This window comes from Aptenodytes patagonicus, chromosome 2 (assembly GCF_965638725.1).
Source record: "Aptenodytes patagonicus chromosome 2, bAptPat1.pri.cur, whole genome shotgun sequence".
Lineage (NCBI taxonomy): Eukaryota > Metazoa > Chordata > Aves > Sphenisciformes > Spheniscidae > Aptenodytes > Aptenodytes patagonicus.
In genome coordinates, this window is record NC_134950.1 from 49,439,840 (window position 1) to 49,447,960 (window position 8,121).

Genomic DNA, 8,121 nt, shown 5'->3' on the forward strand with positions numbered 1-8,121 from the left:
AAGTTCCTTCAAATTTTCATAGAATCATAGAATTTTGGAATCATAGAACGGTTTGGGTTGGAAGGGACCTTTAAAGGTCATCTAGTCCAACCCCCCTGCCGTGGGCAGGGACATCTTCAACTAGATCAGGTTGCTCAGAGCCCCGTCCGACCTGACTTTGAATGTTTCCAGGGATGGGGCATCCACCACCTCTCTGGGCAACCTGTGCCAGTGCTTCACCACCCGCAGCGTAAAAAATTTCTTTCTTATATCTAGACTGAATGTACCTTCTTTTAGTTTAAAACCATTACTCCTTGTCCTATTGCTACAGGCCCTACTAAAAGGGCCTTTACTTCTTAAAAGGCTGTTTGAAAGTTACATTGGTGTGCAACATATACATCTGAATGCTAACTAAAACCTCACCCTTGGTCATTTCACCACAGAGTACCTTGTTGAAAAATACGCTCTTTACAAGTGTTGGCTAGCTTGTTGGAAAGTGCATGTCTGTCATATCAATAAGTGTAGGAGCTGGCTGATGTGTTAGGATATGTTTTCACTACATTTAACTCGTGTTCTTAGTTGAGAGTCACCACAATACCATCCATGCACGAAAACCTCTCATTAAATTATGTCAATGATGGTACAGCGGAGAGGACACTTTGACCTCTGGCTATGCTTTTAATTGTCCTTGTAATTCATCTGCACTGCAGTGAGGTTACAGACTAACCCATTTGGAGCTGATACTCTTCTAATGCCTACCCTAAATTTGTTACATGAGTCCACAAGTCAACTCACAGCCCCCTAGGAAGAAAAAGTCCTAAAATAACTCAGCTCATGCCAGCAGCAAAAAGCCATTTAAGACCACCTGAAAAGCCTTGGAGCAAAAATAACTGCTCTCACCTTATGCACTGACATTACCTCACATATATCTATGGTGGTGTTCATCATAAAAAAGTAAAATATTTATGAGAGAGAAATCTATTAAAGTGATACAAAATACCCAAGGCTGAAAAAATGTATGGAACTGAAATTTGTTCTATCATTATTTGTAAGATTTCCTAAAGGACTGTTGTTGCAGAACTTTGTGAATTGGCTTTTATATTAACCATTCTTGTGAAGTTAGCTGGGTTGTTCTTTTCACTGAGGTACTTTGCATAGCTAAACTATCAAAAGAAATGTTTGATTTTGGAATACGGTGCTATTAGTTGTGTTTACACTAAAAAATTACTAGTGTTCTCTAGAAGTTTTACACAGGATAAATGAGAATGCATATTGGGCCAAGCAATCCGCCTAGTGGATGAGGGAAAGGCTGTGGATGTGGTCTACCTGGACTTCAGCAAGGCCTTTGACACTGTCTCCCACAGCATTCTCCTAGAGAAGCTGGCGGCTCACGGCTTAGACAGGTGGACTCTGCGCTGGGTCAAAAACTGGCTGGACGGCCGGGCCCAGAGAGTTGTGGTGAATGGAGTTACATCCAGTTGGCGGCCGGTCACGAGCGGTGTTCCCCAGGGCTCAGTACTGGGGCCGGTCTTGTTTAATATCTTTATTGATGATCTGGATGAGGGGATTGAGTGCACCCTCAGTAAGTTTGCAGACGACACCAAGTTGGGTGGGAGTGTTGATCTGCTCGAGGGTAGGAAGGCTCTGCAGAGGGACCTGGACAGGCTGGATGGATGGGCCCAGGCCAACTGTATGAGGTTCAACAAGGCCAAGTGCCGGGTCCTGCACTTCGGCCACAACAACCCCATGCAGCGCTACAGGCTTGGGGAAGAGGGGCTGGAAAGCTGCCTGGCGGAAAAGGACCTGGGGGTGTTGGTCGACAGCCGGCTGAACATGAGCCGGCAGTGTGCCCAGGCGGCCAAGAAGGCCAATGGCATCCTGGCCTGTATCAGAAATAGTGTGGCCAGTAGGAGTAGGGAAGTGATCGTGCCCCTGTACTCGGCCCTGGTGAGGCCGCACCTCGAATACTGTGTTCAGTTTTGGGCCCCTCACTACAAGAAGGACGTTGAGGTGCTGGAGCGTGTCCAGAGAAGGGCAACGAGGCTGGTGAGGGGTCTGGAGCACAAGTCTTATGAGGAGCGGCTGAGGGAACTGGGACTGTTCAGCCTGGAGAAAAGGAGGCTGAGGGGAGACCTCATCGCTCTCTACAACTACCTGAAAGGAAGTTGTAGCGAGGTGGGTGTTGGTCTTTTCTCCGAAGTAACAAGCGATAGGACGAGAGGAAATGGCCTCAAGTTGCGCCAGGGGAGGTTTAGATTGGATGTAAGGAAAAATTTCTTTACTGAAAGAGTGGTGAAACATTGGAACAGGCTGCCCAGGGAAGTGGTGGAGTCCCCATCCCTGGAGGTATTTAAAAGACGTGTAGATGAGGCGCTTAGGGACATGGTTTAGTGGGCCTGGTGGTGTTGGGTTGACGGTTGGACTCGATGATCTTAGAGGTCTTTTCCAACCTCAATGATTCTATGATTCTATGATTCTATGATTCTATGATTCTATAAGCATTTAATAATAATAATAAACAACATATAATAATATATTAATAAAAATAATTCCAAGTTAACTGGAAAAGCAAAAAACCTCAGGACACAGTCTATGTACATATTCTTAAATTTTCTAAGTCTTTGATTTCTAAAGTGAGAAGGGCACTCAGGAGATGTCACATGATTCCAGCTAATAAAGATAAACCGGTCGATCTGAAGATAAAAGGAAATCTTGGTTCCCGTGTCCTCACAGAGTCCAAGAAACTTCAGTAAGACAGGATGAATCACAAGCCCAGTGGGTTGGACTAGATAATCTTTGAAGGGCCCTTCCAACCCAAACCATTCTATGATTCCATGATATTTAAAAGGTACATTAAAAAGGGCTTATGTGCTCTCTGCATTTACAGAGGATGAGAAACTGCCGAAAGGAAGATTTAAGTAAGCTATCGGTTGAACTTTCCAGTAGTAATTAAAGGACTTGTATCAGCTGGGAGGCTGAATCCTCATTACAGGAAGGTCTTAGGGTTAGGATGGCCATTTGTCAAGAAAGATAGCAGTAGAGTTGATCCTGTGTTGAGTCCTTTCTGCTCCCATTTTCATTAACAGAAGGCAATTCAACTGAATAAAACACAGATAAGTTAGATGGGACTGTGAGGTTGTTGTGGTTTAACCTCAGCCGGCAACTAAGCACCACACAGCCGCTTGCTCACTCCTCCCCCAGTGGGATGGGGGAGAGAATTGGAAGGGTAAGAGTGAGAAAACTCACGGGTGGAGATAAAGGCAGTTTAATAGGTAAAGCAGAAGCTGCGCACACAAGCAAAGCAAAACAAGAAATTCATTCACTGCTTCCCATGGGCAGGCAGGTGTTCAGCCATCCCCAGGAAAGCAGGGCTCCGTCACGCCTAATGGTTACTTGGGAAGACAAACGCCATCGCTCCGAACGTCCCCCCCTTCCTTCTTTCTTCTTCCCCCAGCTTTATATGCTAAGCATGATGTCACATGGTATGGAATATCCCTTTGGCCAGTTTGGGTCAGCTGTCCTGGCTGTGCCCCCTCCCAGCTGCTTGTGCACCTCCAGCCTTCTCAGTCGGTAGAGCATGGGAAGCTGAAAAGTCCCTGACTAGTGTAAGCATTACCTAGCAACAACTAAAACATCGGTGTGTTATCAACATTGATCTCATCCTAAATCCAAAACACAGCACTGTACCAGCTACTAGGAAGGAAATTAACTCTATCCCAGCCGAAACCAGGACAGAGGTCCAGTCCTTTAAACCACTGGGCTTTCCCATTCAGCATCTCCTGGTGATCTGAGCGGGGCTGCTGATGTAGTCAGGTGCTGTTCATTTGTGATCGGGGATGTAGAATCTGACCCTATAACTTTGTGTGCACTTGATTTTTCTTGTAATGAATTGATGGTGCTGAGGTCTAAAGCACTTCCCAGAATTAGACTTTTCTTTTTTTTCCTCTCTTTTCCCCTCTCGTCCCCTCACGTGACACCCTCCCTCCACCCCCCCAAGGAAAAGGGCTAGATGCTCTTTCACCTTTTTTTTTTTCTTTTTCACCTCTCTTTTCACCTACAAATCAAAATAAGAATATATGTTGCCAAGACTTTGCCACATTGCCTAGTTTTACATGAACTTTGCACCTCAGCCCCTGTTCTCTTGAATATTGCTTGTGGGCTTTACTGTGAATCCTAGATTCGCTCTTCACTTCTTTATGTTCATACTGTAGGAGTTTCACGTGGCCAACCTTATTTAAAAGTACTTACTGATGACAAAAGAGGAAAGAAGTAATGCTGTGAAGAAGACTCATGCCTGTCATCAAATATTAGTGTCAAAGGCCTGTCACAAGTGAAAATACTTTAATCTTAGCTAAATTTAATCAAGGAAATTATTTTAAGGATAAATGAGGAAGTAAGCTATAGTTTCAGGAGCTTAAAATATCAAGTTAGTCAATCTAGTTACAGCTGATTTCAACAGAGAGCTCAGCTGAATGTAAAGGTAAAAAAATCAGCAACAGTTTGCTTTGTCGGGGAGAAAGATCTGCTCTCGACATAGTTAACTCTTTTTGGTACCTCAGTATGAGGGAAATCAGGGCGTATTGTATTCAGATACTTTATTATATACGCTAACTTTGTCCTGCAAGCTCTTAGTTCATGGTGTGTATAATGAAGCCAGTGGAACTTCTGAGATGAAATTTTTGCTGACGATTTTGTCTGCGATGTTTATGGTGTGTGGTATGGCACAGCTTGTGATATATTACACTGAAATGCACACATACGAAGTACTGTAAAGTGCTGCAAGTCTGTCACACATTGGACCTGTTGTTTTTATTCCCCAGTGGGCTTATGCAACTATTAAAAATGCAGCCATTCTGCATAGGCTTTTCTTAGAGAAATGAAATGTTAAAGATGATGCCAAAGAGTTTTCACACACTTGCCCTAATAATACTTTCTTTTTGAAGTATAAAATTATATTGATAAAAACAATTACAGAGTTACTCTGTGAATCACAAATGGTGATAGAACAAAATAAGAGCTGGCTCTGGTGAGACTTCTGTCAGAGCGGGCCATGGACATGCACGTATCCTACCACCTTGAGACCACTGATATTCTGTTGAATCAAAATATGTTCTGATTTTGATGGCAAAAGGCAAAAAATCCCAAATGACCCAAGGGCTGCATTCATTTTTTTCCTAATGGTTACACAACTATGAATGTGAGAAAGTGCAAACCATATTGGTTAACATCAGTGTTAAGACTTAACTTTCCATTAAGACTTGCCTATTTCAGATGCTTTCAGACGATTCCTCTATAAAAAGTGCAAATCCCAGACAATCTCCTAGAACTGAGGCTAGGCAACTTTTCAAAGGTGATAAAGAAAGCTATTTGCAATCACTGGCAATACTCCTGATGAGTTTTCGGATTAGACTCTGAACTTGGGCGTAGTAAAATTGAAAGCACCCCCCATATGTCAGCAGGGCGTAACTGATAGGACTTAGAAGAAAAATGGGTGTATTTCTTTTCATTCTGTCTCTGACAATGGCAATGGGAGATGCCATTCAGAAAGTGTGTGCAAGCCTGTCCATTGTTTGCAGTCCATCCCCTAATACTCGCCCAGATGAGTCTGTTTAGTTTGTATTTATAGACCTGTTACACATGAATTTCACTAGTCCCTTTCTAAGCCTGTTGATGGTGCACCTACAGTCTACCATGGTCATTTTTATTCAGCAATATATTAACTAAGGAAATCAAGGAGATAAAAGTCAGACTTACGTACCCAGTGTCATGGTTTAACCTCAGTCGGCAACTGAGCACCACGCAGCCGCTCACTTGCTGCCCCCCACCCGGTGGGATGGGGGAGAGAATTGGAAGAGCACAAGTTAGAAAAACTTGTGGGTTGAGATAAAAACAGTTTAATAATTGAAATAAAAGGATAATAATAATAATAATAATAATAATAATAATAATAATAATAATAATAATAATAATAATACACAAAGCAAGTGATGCACGATGCAATTGCTTACCACCCGCAGACCGATGCCCAGCCAGTCCCCGAGCAGCAGCCCCGCCCCCCCCCCGGCCAGCTTTCCCCAGTTTATGTACTGAGCATGACGTCACGTGGTATGGAATGTCCCTTTGGCCAGTTTGGCTGTGCCCCCTCCCAGCTTCTGGTGCACCTCCAGCCTTCTCAGTCGGTAGAGCATGGGAAACTAAAAAGTCCTTGACTAGTGTAAGCATTACCTAGCAACAACTAAAACATCGGTGCGTTATCAACATTGTTCTCATCCTAAATCCAAAACACAGCCCTGTACCAGCTACTAGGAAGGAAATTAACTCTATCCCTGCCGAAACCAGGACACCCAGAAACAACAGAAGAAAAACATTACTTTCCTGCTATTATTAATAAATTTTGCATGTCCAATAGCTGTTATTTTGCTATTTATATATTAATAATTGATCTAGAGTGGATTTTACAGTCAAATGGCATTCATTTTAATAGACATTCAGCAACAGAAACTCGAGAAGTGTCCTCTGTGTGCGTGCTACAGGCACATTGCTGGCAACGTATTTATATGTATTACCAAAACACCTTAACACTTGAGCATCTTACAAACATTGACGAATTTATAATCATATTCCTAAGAGGAAGAGATTAGGTTGCCATTCCCCTTTTCAAAGACAATTTATTGAAAATGCAGAAAAATTAAACAACTTACCGAGGTCCTGTAAGGAGTCCTGGGGAGAGCTTTGTCTCTTGAGTCCCAGTCCAGTGTCACAAGAAGATTCACCCCCCTGACAACCTGAGCCTGCATTGACCGGCACAGGGACAGACCCTTGCCCAGATCTTTGGTACTGCATCACTGTAAGATCATAAGCCTGCAGGTACAAAATTACTATTTATTTTACCTAGATTTTGACTGGCTTCAATCAAATCTTTAATGAATGAGTTGGAAAAAAGCCTGTAAGTAATATATATATTTTATTTTATTTTTTTAGAGCTTTTGTAAAAAATAGGAAAAATAAAAGGGCTAAACAGCTAGCTAACTAAATTTGCAGGTAGGCCCAAAAATGTATGATGAATATCAAAGGTCAGGGTACGTGATGGATGTCAGTTAAGCAGCTTTTGTTTCCTAAATTGGTTTTTCATGACTGTTCTGTTTCACACCTTATTGTGCTGTATCCTGAATTACAAGATGCTGTTTAACTACTGGTCGCAACAGGAAAATGTGACGGATTTGTCATTATACAAAAGTGCATCCAAAAATGTCACCAATTGTAATTTTGTCATTGTTCTCCTTTTTGTAAAATTTCAGTATACTTGGAATATGAAAGAACTTTATGTCTATTGACCCATTTTTGACTTGTACAAAAGTTTCAACAAAAGTTGCTTGGGCATAACAAATGGTTTTGTTTAACAGAATTTTGCTTTATTTCCACTTAAGCAGGTTCTAAATACGCGGAAGATAAATGATAAATTATCTTTGTTGCACTGGAATTAGCAGTGTCGTCAGAATGATAGCAATATCATCGCTATAAATTGGAAGATGGACAATGATTTTTTCTAACTTAATTTCTTGAAAATATGTTTAAATCATTATCTGAGGTATGTGTGAGTGCCAAAAATCATGCTGTATGAAATACTGAGAAAAAAACATGTCAAAATGTTAAGGCATAATAAAATGATACATTAGACTTAGAAGTAAATATATGATTCTCTTTTTAAAAGCAATATTTTGCTGCGTTCAGATAAACCCTTTTGAAAAATCTCTGTACAAAAAATCATTATTATCATGAGTACTGGCCTGGAACATTAGAAAGAAATTTGATTCCGAAATGTCAAAATGTGCTGTTTTTACTTTTAGAACCAAAGTGTTTTTGCTTAGCTCAACTCAGCTTGACCTGTATGCACTGAATGTACCTGTGATGCCTGTGCTGCCCAAATACTGTGATTCAAGTGTCTTTTGCTCTCTGTCTTCTCTGTGGCTTGTACTCCAGTGTTAATCTATAGCTCCTCTGAAGCTCTGTTTCAGAGTTGCAGGACAGAATGTTATCACAAAAAAGGCCATCTAAAGAGAGAGAACAACACAGAGAATGATGGCTTGAGGAAATTGTACTGTAATCCTTGTGAGACCTGACACAGGTTTCTGCTTCACAACC